We start from the raw sequence: 21,647 nt of genomic DNA, 5'->3' as shown, positions 1-21,647 counted from the left end.
TCAAGATCCCTTGCACCTTGAAAAATGGTGTCCAGAGCTGCTTTAATCATGGCCTTCTAGGAGACACGGGATTTCATCACCCAGTTTTTGTTGTACCCCTTCACAGCTGACCCTAGAGCAACTTCTTTTTAGCTAAGGTACAATGCCTAGACACTGCAGAGACGCAAGTTTTCATTTGTTTCTTATGATATAAAAGATGGCCAGAAGGAGAAAAGCGTTAACACAACCTCCTATCACTTGCAGGACAAGAGTGTTCAAACACCCCTGGTCTGTGCAGGAGGCGAAATGTCACAGAAAGGTAAACATTGGAGACTTAATCCTGGTCTCATAGAACAAGGAGAGCTGACACTGCAGATGTATGTAAAATCAAGCACCACAGAGAGGGACAGGGTGAAGGAAACAGCAGCACATTCCTGCTCTCGCAGATACCAGGATTCTTTGCTTTGCCTTGCCCTAAACCACTCAATAGTTAAAATATTTCTGCAATATATATGGATGCTTGAGTTACTGAGAGATTTCCAAAGTCCCATTTCTACCATACCAACACGGGGACACTGATTTAAAACTCCCAAGACCAGACTGTCTTTCCAGGGTTCCCTGTCTTGGACAAGCAGGTGCTCTGAGGACTACATTCTCTTTTCTCCTCAATGCTTCTCCTCCTCTGTCCCATATAGGCACAGTTGGGAAGCAACAAGCTCACAGCATAGGTAGCACAATAGTGGTTGGTGAATCTCAGGATATTGCTTTCTGTCATCATCTAGCTCTCACTACTCAGAAATCATCCTTCTCTCCCCAGAACTAATGCACTATTTCCTGAGCCAACCAGCTCTTGGGTGCAGTTTGAAAACCCCTTCCTTGCTCTACAGTCCTCCCAGGTGCATGACAGCTCTTTGAGAGGCTAAGTCTTGTTGTGTGCTCTCAGCACAATTCATACAAGCTCCTCCTCAGCTCCTGCCTTTGATAGCGTTCTGCTTTACAGCTCTGGTTTTGGGAGGTCTTGCACTCCGCGAGGCTTTGGTGCTACCTTTGGAATGAGAGCTAACTGCAGAGAACATGCTTCTGCTGTACAACACCTCTGCAACCTGTTGCTTATGGTAGAGAGGAAACCAGCAGGGAAATTTGAGTGTAAAATAGAACATTTCATTCTGAAAAAAAAATCACTCCAAATTTCTATTTTAACAGCCACAGAGCATCTCGAGGACCATATTCCTTGGGGAACATTAAATTTCTTCTATGGCTGAGATCTCTTAGCCTTCAATCTTTTGTAGGCCCCTGCTCAAAGATCCTCCTCAGAAATGCAGAATCCCTGAGGTGATGTATCTGCTTAATTATACAAACAACTTGTGGAAAGTGTATTTCTTTCCCTTGCAAGTTCAGCCTAATCCTAGGTCTAAATTTGCAGATAGAGGCAAATACATTATAATGGTGATGATTGATAGTTGAAGATTTCTTAGGTTCAGAGTATACCCTAATGTAGGCCATTTTTCATCATCTAGAGTTGCCTGATAATGATGTCATTTCCACTGCTTGAATGCTGAAGTGGCAGCCACGTATCATGGAGTTAAAATGACTGTTTATAGGGCAGCTAAATTGTGTTCTTATCAGTTTAGGGCAGTGTTTGCTTTGCTTCTGGGGACAAAACGACAATTGGACTTTCCTAAAACTCATCAAACAGGATTAGAATGCCAAGAATACAAATATGAGCTGTAGTCAAGCTTGGGGAAAAAAGGGAGTGAAGAAAAAAGGAGAGCTATTTTTGTGAGAAAATATGATGACCATCAGATAAAAATGACAAAGTTGTACTTGTCAGAAAATAAGTCACATTGCTGATCACCGGATAACTTTGATGTAATATTCTGCAATCATTTAACTGAGATTTCTCGGCAAGATTAATGGTGAAGTTTTTAAAACATGCATGGAGAAGAGCTTTCTTCTAATATCCAGCTGTCAGGCAGGCCTTATCTGGGGCTTATGTTGATTGATTATCATTGGGATTGAACTAGAACATGACCTCTAAATAAAAAAGAAAATTATGCAGATTTGAAAGTGAACCATCATGCTTTTGGGTCTTTCCTAAATATTTCAAAACCAACTTAGGGCCTCATATGTATATATATACATACTTAGCCTATATGCATACGTGTCTTTGCAGACTCAGCTCTGTTAACACGTGAAAAATCAGCAAGAAGAACCTCACCAAACTCTTCTGTTTTCTGCATCACAAAATACCATGAATTAGGTTTAATACATCATTTCCAGCATACAGGACTCACATTGGAACGAATTGTTTATGAGATACTCTGTGATCTTAAGCAGTCCACAGATTTTGAGTAAAAGCAGACGAATTTCCTCTGAAAAAAATGCTAGCTTCTAGTGTGTGACATTGGATGAATTGGTATATATACTTTGGAAAGGATGGTGACCATAAATCTCACTTTGGACACTTCATGAAATATTTGCAGCATATTTTAAACTAGCTTAGTGGTGCCAGTTCTTCTGTAGTGCTCACCACCTACCTTGTGCTTTCATGAGGCACTTCGATTATGATGGAGAAAACCTTGAGTGGGCTGGCCAGCCACAGTACCTGCCGGGCTTCATCCAGCTGGAGACACACGTTTGCCCAGGAACCTCTCTTCTGCAGCTGAAAAACTGAAGGAACTCAACAGGACTTTCCAGTTTTACCCTCTGTTAATTCCCCCCACAAATCAAGGGGATTCACAGCACTGTTACATGTTTGACCTGATCAGCCTCTGAAACTGGATTTGGAGCAGCTAGTCATGCTAGGAAAGCAGCTAGGAGATGCCAAGCTTAGCCACGGCAGCTCTAAAGAGCACCATGTCCTGAGCAAAGTGATCAGGTCAAGTAGAAGGTGCTATCTATCCACTTTTGTGTTTTATTTTTTGTACAGCACAGCCACGTAGCTCTGACTGAGGTTGATGCTGCCTACAGGTCCCAGCATGCCGACGAGTTGGTGGGACCAACGTGCATGAGTAGTCCCACCTTTTGCGTGCCCTTACCAGCACTGCCTTTCCATTTGTGCGCAGTCCTCTCCATGCTTTGTCTAAAAGAGACTTTTTCTACCCTTCTTCAGACCCATCACATAATAGGGAGTTTATGGAGCTTGCTTGGCCCTGCACCATCACATTGGCCCCTTTGACTGAATGTCACAACCAGATGAGAAAGATGAAACAGGAGATAAGCAGGGCTGCTCTGTCTCTCTGAGGAGCTGGCTTGGTACCCTGAGAAACGAAAACAAGGGTGCGCTCCCACACCACAGAGTGAGGCCTCAGGCACCTCCAGCCCCCTGGCTGAGGTGAGCTGGGTTACAGAGGGCAGATGCCCTTCCAAAGGGTAGCCATGCCTCATCTGTAACGTCTGTATCTGAAAAACCTGTTCATGCAACCATTGGAAAAGAAAAAAAAAAAGCTAAATCAAACCCTGCATGGATAATCCTCTCTCCCTAAAATGGAGGAGACAATCAAAGTGAAATGTGAAAGCATTCAAAACATGAAATGCGTTTACATCTAGTTGCAAAGGAAAACCGCCATGGCAACATCCCATCAGGCGGCCAGTGGTTTGCTTCAGAAGGATCTTCTCAGGCTCATAGAGGGCTGGGAAATGCTGCACAGTGACTGTGCTTCCTCCCTGATGTGCTTCGTATGTCTGTGCTGCAGCTGGCCAACACTGAGCTCTGTGGCACTCAGAAAGGATTTTGCAAGAAGATGTCTATCTTAAAGAAACAGACTTTGTTTTCCTGTGGTATTCCATTCCCTGATCCTCACCTTTTTCCAGTGGCCACTTACAGAATGGGGAGGGGAAATGGAGAAGCAGCAGAAATATTTCCCTGCTTTCTCCCCAAGAAAAAAGGCAGGACTAAAGGAAGCAGATTTCTCCCAGCCTTTTAAAACTCTTGTTCCTCTTCTCAGGCACCATGGGTTTTGGGGCACCTGTTTTCTCTCCCTCTCATAATAAACCCTGGAATTCTTAAAAGGTTGCATTTTAAAAAAGATTTGTCAGTCCCACAAAATTTCCAGGGAAAGGCTTTCAAAATATGCAAAGACATATCCATTGTCTCTTTTTTCTTCTGGATCTTATTTGGATTTCTGCATCTTGATCTTATTTGGGCTAAGTATAAAAGAAGGTATAAAAGAGGGCTGATAAGACTTCAGGATTTGTAGCTGAATGAGCAGCATGTAGGTGGGAGACATTGCAAAGAGCTTGATTTTCAAAGGGAACGCAAAGGGAACGGAGGTGGCGCCCAGACAGGGGCTCGTGATCCTGGGGACGGAGGCGTGTGCTGCAGATGAGGTTACTTACATGTGGGACACAGGTAAAGGAGGCACAATCCAGATACAAATTACCAAGCTTTACAGATTTTGATGTGGATAAGGATGTTTCTGCCATTCACTCTCAATGGTTTTTGAAACTGTGTGAAAGAATCTGACTTGAAAAATTAAATAGTGTTCAATCATTAAAAAAGAAAATGAAAACCTGTCTTTTTTTTTTTTTTTTTTTTTGTTCTTAGTCAGATATCTAGAGACCAGAATCACATTAGGTCTTCAATCTGGCAGAACAGGAAAATAATAGCAAACATCTCTTTACAGCAAAATCTGCACTTTACTTTGGAATAGTGTAAACAATGTTGTTATAACAAGGATGTCATGAGTTTTAATGGCACAGGAAAGCATGATAGAACAGATTTATATCAAAGCCTATTATAGCAGAGAGCCTTATAATAAGTTCAGAATGTATTTGTGTCATACTCAAAATGCCATCTCAGGCACAGACAAGACTGATGAGTAAAAATGATTAGATGCAGGGATTTATCTTTCTTTTCCAGAATGGGGACTTTTGATTATCTCCCTTTAGGTTGCAATGCTTGAACCTCAAATTTCCAGATACCGCTGGAACACAAAGCACATGAGCCTTCATTTGCATAAATTTCCTTTAATTTCTAACCCAACTACTGGAAATTAATGAAACTTCACTAGTTAAAAAAAAAAATAAAAAAAAATCGATCCTATTTTCTTGTAGCAGAATCTAAAAAATACCCCTCTAACAAAACACTACCACATTTCTTTGCTCAGTTATGGTCTGAAGATGGAAACAAAACCTCTTACCCTCAGCCCTACAGACAAGAGATTTTGTATGAGGGTCTCTCCCAGCCCACTTCTTCCAGCTCTGCATCCTTGTCCTGCACCACTGTTGGCAGCTGACACCACTGACACAGTGTATAGTGCAGACACTATATTTGTAGGGAATTAAAGGGACTTCAGAGCAGCCTTCAGAGGTATGAACCTATTCTCAGCACTTGTTACATTAACCAAAGAAGTTAAAAAGTCCCAACACCGAGCATATTGCCATCTTATTTGGTATAAATTTGGCAAACTTTTGGTGGTTGATGCACAAAGGAAAAGATTGTGAGTGTTCTTAAAGAGGCTTTTGGACCCTACAGGTGAGATTCGGTCCCTGCTGTTTTTCAGTGAGCTTATAATCGCTATTGGAAAACTATTCTCAGAATTTTTGTAAAAGTTGAAGACAAAACAGCTGTAGTTTATGTTATATTGTTTAGTGGAAAAGAGGAAATCAAATGACAATTGTAGCTAGTTTCCTTGAATTCACTTAATTCAGAGCTTGTGGAATTTAATACATTTGTCTGGTTTTAAGATCAGAACTAAGTTGGTTTTGGTACCAAAAACCCCCAAACCAAACCCAAACCTCAGACCAGATGACCAGGCATCTAATCCAAACCCAAGCTATCGCAACTAGTTTGATTTACCTTGTACAACTTTATACATGCATTTTTTTATTTCCAGAAAAGACTATATACACCCTTTGAATATTACTGGATGCTCTGTTCGTGGCAAGAGAAATATTTTGTCTTTTCTGAAGACCTGCTTTGCCGGTATGTCTGAGACTGGGTTGCAGGGGTTGGCCTCATGACTCCTGCTTAGACGCCAAAACTGCACATATTCTGTACTGCCCACTTCTTTATAGATAGATGAAACACATAATTCCCCTGTATTTATTGACTGACGGTTTTAAGTGGGGGGAAAAAAATTAAGCTGCAATAATTTGGTGTCATGCTTTTGACCTCACTAATAAACTCATAGCATGGGAAATGTGTATATCTAACTCTTGTACAGCTTCTCCCATTTATGTTGCATCCCATGTTCAGGTTCACTAACCATGGGCTATCAGCCAGAAAAAATTCTGTTCCATGACTTAAAGTACATCAATGGAGTTTCAGAGCACTAGCAAAGGAACTTGTATTCATCACTCATCAATGTCTTTCTGCTGTTCAGAGACTAAACATGCACGAAACCAGTAGGAGGTTGTTATGTTCCTGTTAGCAGCTACTGTACAGAAAAGGAAAATCCTGATGTGAATTGTGCAGGCTGTCAAACTCAGAAACATCGCACGACTCTGACATCCCTCCTCTGCGTTAAATGTAAACATCTACAGCCATGCAGTTTAGAAGGTGCGGTGGAAACAGCAGCTCAGGAAACAAAAAGGTGGACCCAAGCATTAGTGACAACACAGGTGTAACGTGTTGTAATATTCCTGCTCTATGTTGTCTATGCACTGGGTGAAATGCCTGCTATTGCTTAACAGACTTCACAAATCTGACCAGGAACCTTTATGTTTGGCTATGTTTTTCTGATATTTTTTGAATTATACAGTACTAAAACCATTGCATGCCCTTATTCCTCGAATTTAATTTTGCAAATTTGATCTCTCTTTTTTTAGATTCCTTCTGAAGGTAAATAACCCTGACATAGAGGCTGTTTCTCAGCATGTCACTGCCTCACCACACAGCAACTCTTGTGGAGAAGCGTATATGCACCAGCTGGCCAGTGTGCATGCACAAACCCTTGAGTGACCTGGGGACCAGTTTATTTAAGGCTCTGTGCCTACGTGAGTGTTCCTACATCTGTATTGATGAGCATAGGATCACTCCAGAGTCACAGATTTGGCTGCGTATCTCAGTAGGTCTCTGACTCCTTTCCCAGCACACACCAGCTCCACCAGCAGCCCAGAAAGGACAAGGAGCATGTCAGCTGACTGGGAAACATGCATGGTTTAGGCAACTGAAGGCTGAAGTGAAGAGAGGAGGAGTGCTTGGCAAGTGCCTCTCTGCATCCCATCACTGACCTTGGGCTCACTCCTCCACCGGTGTCACAGATGTCAGGCCTTCAGAGAGCCTCCAAGACCCACCTTCTCTTCTGTGCATGCAGGAGGAAAACAGGTGAATCGAAGAGGTTATGTTGCTTTCTGTAGAGTGTTGTGAAGATGCTATGTTTGTTACAGATACATGCAGTTCAGTGTATTTGATATCACAGTGCTGGCAATTTTTCCTCTCAGTTGCACATGCTATTAGAAATATGGCTGGACAATATGTATCCTTTTCCCACACATGTGGCAGTGCACAGCAGCATTCTTTCTGCGTCATGGAAAGGAGTTACTTCTCCTTCTGTAGAGCTTTGTCTAATGCTGTATAGCAGGGTCAGGAGGCGATAGAAAAGGTGCTCAGGTGGATTTTTCCAAAATTTTCAGGATCTTTCACCTAGAGATGACAACATAAGGCACATTCCTTAAACTAGACAGAGCCTCCTGCCTGGTGGTGCTTAGTGCAGTCAGCAATAATAGAAGCAGAGAACCTGAACTGGCAACTGCAAGTAAATATGTGTCTGTTTGATCTAAATGGGCTTGAGAGAAAGGGACAGCCTCATTGCTCCACACTCCTCTTGGTTCAGTCAAAGGCTGACGAGATAAAATTTCAGGGTAGTCAGAAAGTAATGCAACAGCCAAAGGCCACATGGATTAAAATATACACTGGGAGAATCAGAAAAATAGTTGGATAGCAGAGAAGGAAGGAGTAAGGGAGATGTACAGTGCCTTGAAGGAGACACATTTAAGTCTGAATTTAATGCAGCTCCATGAGAACAGCAGGTTAAATCATACCATTCTGAAAGTCCCTATGTGCAACAGAATGCACAGACTTTCTGTTGACGCTAGTATGAAATGCACATGTTTTTTCTGTGCAGCATATAATAAAGTCTCCAAAATAGAAAATATTCATTTTCATAAAGCCAGCAGAGGTCCAAACTTATGGCCTTCCAATGGGTACTTCATCAAATTTGTGAGATCAGATAACTGGCACTGCCAGGGAGGGCCATGCAAGTATGATCACCCTGTATTGTGCCAAGAGATTTAAGGCTCACATTAATTCTGAACTATGATAATTATAATAATACTACAAAATATTATTTTAAGACAACTGTGCTGGCAATTTTATTTTGCTTTTTGCTAGGAGGTTTTCACAGACCACAGCTATGTAAACGTGGGACCACATCAGCTACTTTCAAAGCTTTCACGTAAGCGGTGTTTGCATTCCCAGTTAAGTGTTATGACAATGCTCTTTTGTTTAGCAATGTTTGCTCCAAAACTTTTCACGAACTTTGTATCCAACAGCAGTTTTAATAGTGTCACCTGGTATTATTGTGATTTCTAAGCAACTCGTTTGGTTGCACAGTTGCTTGTGCCAAATCCAAGCCTTTGATGTCGAGGTGGCTGCTGACACTGAGGGTACCAGGATAACATATCTTCAAGAATAACGGATGTATTATTAAGGATGGCTTCCAAAACCCTGCAAATGATAGTCTAAATGAACAAGAACTGTAGGTGAATGAACGACTAAAGGAAATAAGACACACATACAGAAAACTATCTGACTGAGATTTAGAGTGGAGCTTTTTTGAAACTCAGATAACTTAATCCAATGCACATCCTGGTTTACTTGTATACAGTCACAGACCTACATGGCAACGTTATTGTTTATTTTCCTACTAAGATTATGCTTATTTGGAGTGGAGGGAAATACTCTGACTAATGTATGATTCAGTGTGATCCAGATACACTGCAAAGTGTCTTAAAAGAGCTTTAGCTGGAGTGCTTAATACACTTGATCTCTTCACTGTCCACTATTTTAACTAAGAGGAAACATCTGAAAGTCCAGTAGCCATAAAGAAAACAGTCTGTCTTTGTGAGCATGATTATTCATGTTAAGGAAAATAATGTGTTAAAAATGCAAGCTTACCAAAGGTAACTTAAAATCAGTCTTAAATCAGAAGGGCCTAAACTAATTGGGAAAAATGCACTTGCCCAGTCAAACACCCAAATGAGATGGTATATTTTTAAACACCCAGCACATTTAGGTGCTATTTTGAAGAGTTGGGCAGCACATGGGCTGAGTCATCAGGACATACAGTTTTCTACATTTAGTTTACTGGTTACTAGCCAGCCCAGTTTGATGGAGATTGACATTTATTCCTGGTGCCTTGAGACAACTTATGTGAAGGCAGTAGCTGATCCTAAGTGGGTATCAGTATCAAAACAGTCAATCAATATTGGCAATAAATGGTAGTTTTACTGCAAATCCTCGAAGCAGAGAGACTATGACTTGGGAATACCTTGACTACTTAGCCCTTATCTCTTAAATACTCAGCACAGCTGGAAGGATGGGCCATGATGGCAGCCTGGGTTTGGTGGCTGATATGAGTAGCTGCATGCCTGGAGCTTTTTATCCACAGCAGGGCAGGACTGAGGTTGGGAGCGGATCCGCATGCCCGGCGCTGATACAACACCGACGCTGAGCAAGAGCGACTTCATTGAAAGAAGCAGTGACATTTATAAGGAAGAAAAAAAATTCCATGTACCTGGATGGACGAAGTGCAAATGGCAGTGACATTTAAGGGAAGACACATACGAGCTATGTCTTTCAAAACTCGATAGTCATTTATAGATGCAGACAGACTTGTCAAAGCAACTAAATCTTGAGACTACTTTAATAATAGTTGTGTGATTAAACAGACAGCAACTGCTATGCAAGGCACCAGCTAGAGAGAAAAGACATTTCTTTTGAGACAAGGACTGCTAATAGTAGATGACCCTGAAACAATTTAACAAGTAATGATCAGGTAAAAATTGTCTGGACAAAGGAAAGCTCAAAAACTCGTAACTGTAAGAACGAACAGAGTAAGACCTCAGGCAAAGACAGAGGAGGACAATTACCTTAGACTTCATAGGTAATGTTGCAACTGTACAATAGATCCTATCTAATACTGTATTACTTGTTCTAATTTCAGAGAAATTTAGGATCCTCTAATAAAATAAAAATGGCTATAAAGACTGATAATGTTAAAATGAAGAACTGTAAGTCAGAGGGGCTGCTAGATGCTTGCAGTCAAAGAGATGTTCTTGTTTTCTGGCATGCATGTCATTTGCAGCTCCCTGGCTTTGGTTACCAAGGGGATTGAAGAAAATAAGGTCCAAGTAATGGGAGACAGGATTTTTAAAAGGTTCCTTTAAGTAATTAAATGAATGAGAGATGCTGTCAGCAGCATGACTTTACCCCGTTGTAACCACTGGGAAATATATTTGTCTAAAAAACTTAAAAATCCTGTAACACAAAGAAGGCAATATACATCAGAAGGTGGTTCGCAAATCTACCACATTCATTTAAGGATCTTTGAAAACATAGATATTTTTAAACTACACAATAGTTTTATCCAAAGTATTACTATAATATCACAGTATTGTACAGATTGTGCTCATCAATGTGCAAATTTAGAGATGAAACAAGTGTGGAGGAGGAGAAGGGAAATTCCAGCATGTGTTACAAAGAGTACAGGCAAGCTATTTTGAGGAAAAGCCTTGTGCATCTTTGACATACTGAAGAAAAAAAAAACCAACAACAAACAAACAAACAAACAAACAAACAAACAAAAAACAACCCTAAAGAAGTTATTTAACTTCTAAACTTTGACAATGTTGAGGCTAAAGTTTCCAATTTTGCTGTCTCGTGTGATTTGCTCAGGGGGAGCGCTTCTTTTTCAGACAGCGTTAGCAAGGAAATTAGTCTTGCATTTTTGTGGGAAACTGCAGTATTAATTCTGGTCTATTAAACTGTTCCAGAGAAGGATTCCATAGCATCACAGAGAAGTGAAATGTAAAACATCTACACACTGTATCCCATCCTTCTGCTATTCCCTGTGCTAATATGCAGAGTGTATTTTAACCCACACTCCTTTGACCCAAGGGACCAGGCTTGCCATAGTATCAATGGAATCTTTTTTTTTTGGTGTTCGGTTTCCATTTTCTTCTGCTTTATGTTCTTGAATATAAAACTGTCCTCCTGGATGAAGCCCTTGCCCAGCTCAACTCCCTGCCATGTCATTAGCACACTCTTAGTGTAAAAACCTTTGTCACCTTTAAAAAGCAGTATACTTGAGCTGATGAAAACACCAAGTTCACCTGGAAAAGGTAATGGAACTTAGCTCCATTTACTGAATTAAATAAATAAAATAACGTGGAGAAGCATGTGTGCTTTCTGTGGGGAAGTGTGGCAGGGCCTGTGTGCCATGGCGTGGCAGAACCGGCTGGAGCCGAGGACACACCAACATCCTCCTCCTGTGGGACAGAAACCCTGATTTCCACTTCCTGTTGGCTTGTAAAAGTCCAAGTAAACCACAGGAATGTCAACATGCTCAATATCAAAGTCACTGGTTTGTCCAGGAGAAATATTCTTTTAAATGTTGATTTCAGTGGAATACAAATATAAATATACTTTGGGTCAAGCCAGATGTAATTTCTAGGCTTGGCCAATGAACCAAAAAATTGGTTCACGCAATACTCCTGTTTAACTTCCGTAGAGAATTGGCGTATTCCCCAGGGTAGCTTCCCAATCATTTCCCTGTGATCAGCATGTCTTCTTTTACTCAGTTCCTTATTGCCTGTGGCTGAAGAGAGATGAAATGGAAACACTACAGATCTGACCCAAGATTCCTACTGTTTTACTGAATATCAGACAAATAAATATTTCAGAAATTTCTATTTTGAAACAACTTTTAAATTTGAAAAAAATTTCAATTCAAATTGTTGCAGTCTGAAAACATATAATTAATATGTCAATGAGCTGGAAGAGTTTCTCTGTCAGACTTATCTGGCATTGATTGAATAATGCACATCCTGGGGCACATAGAATTTATTTTAGTAATTAGTGAAAATAGTAACTAAATTGATGGCAGTTCAAAGCATATCAACATACTGCTTTCTTGTCTCAGAAAATGAAGTCTGTGGAAGCTGAGATACATTGAGCAGAGCTTTTTTTGGTAAATTCTTTGCTTTTTCTGAAGATCTGACTTTCTCATGGACTGACAGTCAGGATAGACAGGCATGTTTAGCCTGGATTTGTACCTCCTGGCATGAAGCCTCTTGGATTTGTACCATGTTCCCATGAAGTTCAAGGTGGCAGGTCCCTGATTTGGTTCTGTATCATGAAAATATTAAAAAGAGCTTTGCACCTGCTGCTTGTGTCTAAGCAGGACCAGGAGGGATGGAATGCTATAAAGGCAGATGGAGAGAAAAAGTGGGCCCTGCCCTTTACTGACAGAACTGCAGCCCTGGAAGACAAAGTGAAAGAGGGGGGACATCTTTGAGGTCCTTGTGCTGCTTCAGAGCCATGATTTGACTCTCTGATGCTGAATGACAAGGGAATGATTCTAGCAAAATCTGGTGAATTCTGTGGCAGTTGTAATTTTCTCTGGAGACTGCTATGAGATCATCAGAAACGCTGAGTGTTGTGTCTGGAGATCTGGGCTGCAGGGGATGAAAAAGATCTGATTTTATTGGAAAACCTAATAGAGGAGTAATATGTGGGAGGGGAAGAGAGGAAGGAGATGGAGAGGCGAAGAATGTTATTTTGTCATTTCAAGCTCATCTTTATTTTATTTATTTTTTAATACCCATGAGACTCCATGTCTTAGATCTTTCCTGGGACACAACATGACCTCCCTGGACATTTAACCTGAGGAGAGTGAGAGGACACTGATTTCCACATGCAATGTTGCTTTCTCATCCCAGGAGATCCCACATCAATGGAGAAAAATGGTCTCCTTTTCCTTCTGTCTGATCCTGGGGGTGTAAGCACACTGTCCAGGACTCTGGGAGCTGCCCAGCAGCTGCAGCCCTGACCTTGGGGCTCCCCTGTTTTCAAGACCTTTGTTTCTAGCCAGAGCAAGGAGATGGGGGTGTTGCAGGGAGGCCGTAGGTCCCACAGGGTGGCTGTGGGCTGCCTAGGGGTCCCCTCTGATGGGTCTCACATGGTCTGCTGGATACAGGTTATCTGGGCTGATAGTGACAGTGTGACAAATGATTCTGGCTGCTCCAAGGAGATGAGGTGCATATAAAATATTGAGTTTTTAGCGGTATTTCCTTGGCTTTCCAAGTTAAATCCCTCTGCCTTCTTTCCTCTCTTTCTCTTGCTTGTCATATGCTGTGAACAGCTGAGGCACCATGTTTTGCTGTATTTCAAGTAGTAACACTGAGATATTGCTTTTGGGTTAAGAAATAAAGAATGCGATTCAGAGAAATATGGCTGTGAAACAGAGCGAAGAAAGGTAATGTCTGTGTAGTAGCAATGGGCTCACAGGCAAGTCAGTGGTCATTTAAAAATAACAATAATTAGATTTCATGAAAAATGTATAATACTGTGGAAGGGAAGGGAGAGAAACATAAGAGTCATGTCCTTGCTTCGGGGACAGGAGGCATCAGCTGACAAGTGATGGCTGGTCCTGCTGCTGGCATGGCTGGGGCTTTGGGGAGCCATAGGGGCTGCAGGGGGTGTCAGTATTGGGGTCAGAGCCCGGCTATTCCAGCCAGAGCGGGGTGGAAAAGACAGCAGAGGCACCAAACCAAGCTGGAGTGGTGCCATGCAGCCAGCTTCTCACATGCAGCAGTGTCCACTGGGCAGCATCCCACTGATCTGCCTCTGAGCTTCCCGGCTCCTTTGAGTTTTGTTTGGGGGCTGGTTGTACGCAACAGGGGTCAGGACTTGGCTTTCCAGTATATACCAGCATGTTCATGTCAGTAGACAGACTGTGTGCTGGAGGCATCTGGCAGTGCTGCCAGGGGTGAAGCAGAGGGATGGCTGTGGACACTCATCTGGTACCTTCTCAGGTAACTTAAAGTGAGAAGATTAAGGGTTGCATATGTTCTTGTTCTGTCAGTGCCGAAGGAGATTTGGGTGTAATATATCTCTTTATAGATCAAAGCAGCATTGTCTTGAACAGCTTGTCCTTTCGGTCTGTTTTAGGAGAGTCAACATATATAACTACTTTCTACCACATCACTGCCATCATCGCTCTCACCGCATTAAAAACATCTCCCCATTTAGCTGTGTTATTCAGAAAGACTTGCAGGCTTGTCTTGGGTGAGGATTTAACTGAGACGCCAGAATATCAAGCTCTAGCAATCAAATGGCGTTGAAAACCTGCTGCTGCAAGATCCTCCTGTTGCCAGCCTGTGGGAAAATCCATGGCTCTGGAATAGAGCATGAAATCATCACAGTTGTTGTAAGAGGAGCTCAAGTTCATCCTTTGTCTCCCCCAGCTACTTGTGGCACTGTCAGAAGCAGGGGACAAAATCCAGCCTGCTCTTCTTCTCTGGTTAACTAGGTGGTGTGTCCTATTAGGTGCAAGAGGAGTCTCTGTACAGCAAAGGTGGGAAAAAGGATTAACTGAATACAAGAACTAACTGAAAAAAATGCTGAACATTCAATGCAGTGCTGTGCAGGAGCGCCTGGGCCAGATCAGATCACCAGTGATTGCTCCAGTGAGCTCAGTACTGCAGTAAAGAAGAAACCAGAGGTATTAAGGACCTGCCATGTACTGAGGTCCCAGGCACAGAAATGGCAGACCCCCTCTCTCTTGATCAGTAATGTATAGAGTGAGCCCTTCCTTCTGGTGAGGTGTGGGCAGCTCCACAGTATCCACCTCCACATCACTCACACAACCTTTCTCATTCTTCATGCAGAATGGCTTTTCTAGGCAATTTTTTTTTTTTTTTTCTCCTCTAGTTCTGGGTCTACTGAAATCTGATACACTACAAGAAGTAAAAGTTAGACAGGCAAAGGCTGAGATGAAATCAGGTGAGTGTCATAACACTTCTGGCACCTGGTGTGGGTGCATCTCCAGCAGAGGATGCAGCTCCCAGCTGCCAGGCAGCAGGCTGGACCCTGGCAGGACTCGCCTTCTCCTTGCTGAGGATGCAGGAATGAGGTTGGGCAATGTCTGGCATTTCTAAGGGTCTCTTTCGATACAGGAAGCTCTTATATCCCTTTTGCCCTACAAATAAGCATAGCAGAAAAAGAGCTGCTTCCTGTCCTTTGGGGGATGCAGGTAGGTGAGCTGGTGCTCCTGTGGGAGTAGTACCAGAAGTTAATTTCAAAAGTGCTTCTACTGCTACCTTCCTCCTGCATTTGTACATGTTTTTATGAACATGTTGTCTTTTCCCATGATTTTATCCTATGGCAGACTTTTCCACATCTCCCCTGAACATGTGTGGGCTTGGGGTCTGAGTGTACTGGGCTGTTTCATCTCATGACTGAACTGCAGCAATTCCTGTATAGTTAACATGACTTTTGTGGCATTGTCCACCAACCACACTGTTCACCCAATGGAGGCTGAAGTAGCTGCACTACTATTGTAAAATAGTAAGCTAAAATAGTAAGCTGCATTACATTATACACTACAGACAGACGCAGAACAATTAATGGGTTTTTAGCATGTAAAGTGAGGATCCTGAGAGCCTGAGAGAGATATAGTAAGGTGCAGACAGTCATGCTCATACAACCTGAACTGTATACGCACCAACAAAGTTTTGCTAAATTTGCCATTATTTACTCACAGTACTTCTTAGTGTTTGCCTCTCAGATGACTTACCATTTCAGAGGCGTTCAAAAGAGTAAAAATCTAGATTACTGTCTGAAGATCAACCCCAAAGATTTAATAAGAAAGCAACTTTCTTAAGGCTAGGGGGGGGAAAATAAAAGCAAAAAAAAATAAGCTGAATTTTCAGAGACAACTCTCAAGTCAAAATCTCTTTCCCAAATTATGTCTCCCCACATATGACATAAGACTTCTTCAGTTCTTGTACCAGTAACAATCCTGGTGAGGAGAAGCCTTGGGAAGACGGATGCATTTTGCCCATGTTGCAGTTGAGTGTCGGCAGCCTGAGCTGTCTGGCAGCTCTGGACTACACTAAATCCTTCCAGGGCCATTGGTACAGCAAGTTCAAAGGCAGCTTTCTAGAACATGCTTGAAATGTTTCCACAAAAGACAAGAGTAGGTGTTAAAAGAGACTGGCATATGCAACTGGACTATTGATGACAACCAATGGTAAGACAAGGGGTAATAGGTGCAAACTGAAACACAAGAGGTTCCACTTAAATATGAGAAGAAACAACTTCTCAGTGAGGGTGACAGACACTGGAACAGGCTGCCCAGGGGGGTTGTGGAGTGTCCTGCTCTGGAGACGTTCAAACCCACCTGGACACATTCCTGTGTAACCTCATCTGGGTGTTCCTGCTCTGGCAGGGGGATGGGACTAGGTCATTTTTTGATGTCCCTTCCAATCCCTGACATTCTGTGATTCGTTCTGTGATTCTGTGAAGATAGTATCCTCAGTAGCACATCTCATATTAATAATGTAATTATTTTATAGTCTAGGTTAACAGTCTACCACCTTCTTTTTCCTAAAGTTACAGCTGACAAGTAGGTGAAAGATCACACAACATCTCACTTGAGCTTTCTGTCTACCACTGTGTCTTGTCAGCAGCTGGTGGTGTCAGGAAGGTGAGGAGGATGCCGGGGGCCCCAGCTGGCGGGGAGCGTGGCGTGTGGCGGGGGACACGGCGTCTGGCGTGTCTCCCCTGGCCGGTGGTATGCTGCGAGCCGCACCGTGCCAGCGCTGGCCCGCGCCGTGCCGCAGCCACGAGGCAGGTGCGTGGGATGCCTGTCGCTCCGGCAGCCAGCGCAACACATGCCGGAGGCCTCGCTCCTGCCCGCGGTGGCAGTTCCCTCCACTGCAGCCTCCCTCGCATGGAACCCCGAGCCTCGTGACAGGCATAAAAAGCATATGTAGCTATAAGAAGAGTTGTTAACGAGGCACAACTCCGCGTCAGCTCCTCACCACATTATATTTTCCAATCCTTATTCAACCCAATGCTCTTTCAAATTCTTAATTTTGATTTGGAATTAAAACTTCATAGCAAAAATTCGTTTTGTTCTTTGTGATTCTGCTTGTGAGACTATACTAAAATTCAACTGGTAGGAAAAAAAATTGAGAAATAGAAATACTCTGGAAAAAGCCCAAATCTACTAGCAGAGAGGACAATCAGCAAAATTATGTGAACAGGGAAAAACAAAACCATCAAATAGAAATTAGGACTTGGAACTATCCCAAATCTGCAACCAATAATATAGGGCACTCACTGTGGGTGAGAAGGAAAAAGGGAGAGATTAAAAGGCGAAAAAAAAACTTCATGGGATTTTTTTCAGTTCTGCTTTCTCCCCTTCATCCCTTGAAATAGTAATTAAATAAACTTCAGGTCTGCAGAAAGTTCAGGCTCTTCATTGTTAAAAGAAGGCTCTTAACAGACCCCATTTTCAGATATGTAGCTCTACATTATGTATTTTAAAACAGACTTCCCTGAGAAGCATCTTGTCAAAGTTAGAGTCAAGGGGACAATTCACAGCGAATAATTTATTCAGCACATTTTGTATAATTTTCTTCTCCTAGATTGTCCAGGAGACAATTGTGATTCCCTTGAATGTATTGGAGTTTACTCCCAAAGGGTTTTTAGGGTATTATTTTTAGACTGGATTAATGACTGAATATGATACTTGCTATTTGATCGCTGTTGGCCAGTTATTATTAGAGTCGTGTAACTATTCACAGTTGAACTAGACACAACTTATTTAAAAAATGCAGTCTAATTTCTGTTTGCAAATTATCCCCAGTGAAGTCAGGTTTTTGTGGGGTTGTTTTTCACCTTCTATGAGCCATAGAATGCAGACACAACCAGGAATGACCTCCAAAGAAGGATAGGTATGAATATTTGGTATTCATTTATTCTCATTTCGGCAGTGCAGTACTGTGTCAGCTTCTTGACCAGATGATGAGCATCACATATAGTCTGTTTACATTCATGAATTATCAGCTAATATTCATAAACATTCTATTAATTTACAATTCAGACAAGAAACAGAAGGCCACTTTTGGTGCAAACGCCTTTGCAAACATTTACTGACTGCTCTTCGTCGATGCCTTGTGAACATCCCTATGAATATGATTCATTTATTTACGTATGTTCAACCACTCTGGTGAAAGGAAAGATTGATAAAAAATGAGTGAATCACAAGGTTTTGCACACAGATGCCTCTGGTCATTAGCTGGGCATGCCATTGTGATGTGATATATAGCTGCGGTTGGGCATGTAGCTAATGAGATATTGCTCCTGTACGCTGGCTAGTCAGTAATGTAATTATCTTATTTGGGAGGCTGCAGAGGATGGTTTCTACCTGCAGACACTGAGTTCTTCCTCCAGGTCTGCTCCATGGCACTCTTGTATTCAGAGAAAACCTTTCACAGGATCCTTAATTCCTGCTCATAAACTGAGGAGTGGGCATTGGGCGGGAGATCGATGTCAGCTCCAACCCATTGCCTTCTGACGAGTCCGTGGCCTCATGTGATGCTGGTGAAAGGTGTTTTTCCCTTCTCATTTTCAACTTTTCTGTTACTTACTTTAGCCCAGGCTGTTTCAGAGGTAAATATTTTCCCTGAAGTACCTTTTATTATGTTTCTGAGAAAAGACTGAGCACATTTGGAAAAAAAGTCTCTGGAGCTATCAGAGCAGCAGTAAAGCTGGGAGGAATAAATGTTTTGGCTGTGCAGTGCCCAGAACATCAAGGACAGGGTTTCCTGTTTAAAGGAGTAAGTGGATGCTTGTAAAAAAGGCCGACCCATAAAAGAATAAAGGCTCCACATACTTTATACTGGATGTCAACTCACTTCAGGATGTAAGTCAAAATGCTGCATGTGGTCTGTAATAGACCCAGTGCTTTTGGCCCCAAGTGACTCTGCAGCTGCAGCTGCTGTTGCTCTGCCCTTACACAGAGAAACCACTGCCGTGGGCTGTCCTCACCTGACATGTCACTGCTAAACATTTCAGAGAGGCTCCTCACGCACCTCGCCCACATGGCCACCCTTTCGCCAGTCATTGAGATGTCTAGAGTCAATAGCCTTCCCCTGGAGAGAAATAGAAGACTTATCCTAAGATGGGAAAGCAGAAGAAAATGCTTGCTGGCTGTGGTTTAGCAGGTAATTTCATGGAATATCAATGTTTACAGATGTTCTGATTTCAGAAGTATGTTGGAGGTTGTGTCTGCCAAATCCCCGTGAAAGCCAATCACTGTCGTTACTTGCAGTGGAGCAGGACCGGGGTATGTCTGCAATGTCTGTCTTCATCAGTAGCTGAGACATGGGATGGGTGGTGGTTGTTGGCATATCCACCCATGGCTTCACCACCTGAGCCATGCAGGCAGGTGAATAAATAGGAATGTGAGCAACTAAACATATATTCACATTTCCTTATGTCTTCTGATTACAAAGAAGCCCAGCAAGCTGCTGTCAGTCAAACCTCCATCCAATGCTTCATTTATTAGTGTGATTATTTGCAAAAAAGAGTGAATTCAATATGAAGGGAAAACAATGCTTCTTGCTGAGTTCAGTAAATATAAATCAGACTTCCATTTGCCTTTGTTTCCCCCTACGTGCCCATGCTCTATATAGGCTACAGCTACAATAGCTTTGTTTTTTGGCTTAGTCTCTATTAATGCCATTATCACTCGTGCAATCATGGCATAGCTTGCTATGTCTAAGTTCAGTAAAATTTTTACATGTCATACTTCTTTTCCCCTGGTAATTAGTGTGTGAAAACGAGAGGACTTCACCCTGCTGTCCTTTGAAATAAAGTCACAAATTTAAAGGCAGCTCGGTTTTACAAACTGTAAGACACAAGGACATGTCTAATTAATACTATTATTTCTCAAAGAGAAATGATCTTAGTAGAACAAAAAACCCTGCCTGCTCAAAAATTACTCTAGAAAGTCAAGCAGAATGATAAGTGAAACGAAATTTTGGTAGAAGCAGATGCCTTGCTACAATGAAAGAGCTTTCAAAGTGCTTCTCTTGAAATAGTACCTCTGTTACAGCATTAGGTCTGTTTAAGTAAGTGGAAGTACAGTAATTTCTGACGCTAAACTGCACTTAGCAACAACAAAATGCCTACTCCAGCCTAGTGCACATGAACGCTGCAGCAGTGAACATGAGGGTGAGCTGCGGACTCTTCAGGATGGAAACTGCAGAGAAAACTTTCCAATGAAGGCACAGACTGACGTCCTTTCAAAGGTGCTCCTGTTTTAATGAAATTCTCCTTCTTGTCACCAGAATGTAGTTATCCAAATAGTCCAAGCCAGACTGAAGTTTCAGTCCGGGGCCACGGCTTAGCCTGCAAAGGTGTTAGGTGCTGGTGGAGAATCCTGTGTGGTCAGCTGTGATGCCTCAGTCTGGACCACATCATGCCCTTGACTTGTCCCTGAGGTCCTGCTGGGACCACTGGGGGCTGTGGGGCAGGAGCAGAGAGATTTGCATTTCTAGTGCTGGCTAGTCCTCTACTGCAGTTGCACCAGGGCATTATACCGACAGGCTTGCATTCAGCTGGAACCTTGTAAAAAGATTAATTGGTCCTTCTGGCTTGTTTCTTTTAACTTTTGCCCCAGCCCCAGTGTTCCCTGGTCTCCACAGCACAGAGCAAGGAGCTGGGGTCGTGGGCTGAGAGATGGGCTCAGGTAGCCAGTTCCCAAGGTGCTGGCTGTCCTCTCTGGCTTGTGAGTACCCTGTTCGTCCCAAACTGCCCCAAGCCATTGCAAAACAAAAATTAGTCATTGGAAGAATTTGCCTTGAGGGAACTGCAAGTTCTATTTCTTTAATGATTTTAATGGTCAGAATTGTGCCAGGTCAAGCCATTTAACTGTGTATTTAATTAGTCATCTGTATGCATGCAACTTAAAGGCGTTCAGCTGTGCTATTTTATAGGGATTAACTAAGTGGGCAGTAAATCATCTAGGCCAGCAATAAAGTATTTATAGCAGTACTTTTTTTTTTTTTAATCAACTATTATTGCTGTATTGTTTGTACTGTCAGAGGTCTGCATAAGAATAGTTCTGCTCTGAGAGATGGCAGAAACACACTTTGGTGTTTTGACTTACATTGACTAGAAACAACAGTGGGCAACACAGGAGCTGAAATGCGAAGTTCACAGCCAGAGAATCCAAAAAATTATTGCCAGCTGCAGGCTTGCTGTGTTAAAGAAAATAAACATGCAAGCACCTTGGCCCTGTGGAAGCTCATAATTTAAAGAGGAACAGAAGAAAAAACACGACCTGAACTGTTAGGTAGTAGTTCTCTGGCTTGAATAAATCTTAAGAGCATTTGGCTGCGAACAGTTCACAAGTTTGCACTGGCAAAATGCTGCCTGGAATCAGTGCAGCTAGCCTCCTGGTCTTGCTTGTTCTGTGAGTGAACAATCCATTTTCTATGTAAGTGCCATTGAAATGCTGCAAGGAATCATGGGACCATGATCTTGCATAGATAAAGCGTGTGTTTTGAAGCAGGGAAGTATTCTTGCATCTACATCACATGGATAGTCCCTCCTAAACAGAAGCAATGTGCTCGCTGCTGGTTTT

At 42.4% G+C, this 21,647-nt stretch overlaps 1 long non-coding RNA gene across 1 annotated transcript in view; it reads left to right on the top strand.

Moving 5' to 3' along the window:
- The window catches only part of LOC139826418 (uncharacterized), an 82,748-nt gene extending 72,061 nt beyond the window's left edge, over positions 1-10,687 (top strand). The window contains exon 3 of the long non-coding RNA XR_011736460.1: positions 6,751-10,687. This is a non-coding gene — a long non-coding RNA (uncharacterized lncRNA). The remainder of the gene's footprint in view (positions 1-6,750) is intronic.
- The last annotated feature ends 10,960 nt before the right edge of the window (positions 10,688-21,647 follow it).

This window comes from Patagioenas fasciata, chromosome Z (genome assembly GCF_037038585.1).
Source record: "Patagioenas fasciata isolate bPatFas1 chromosome Z, bPatFas1.hap1, whole genome shotgun sequence".
Taxonomy (NCBI): domain Eukaryota; kingdom Metazoa; phylum Chordata; class Aves; order Columbiformes; family Columbidae; genus Patagioenas; species Patagioenas fasciata.
The sequence above is the reverse complement of the archived record's forward strand: the minus strand, read 5'-3'. Positions and strand labels throughout refer to the sequence as shown.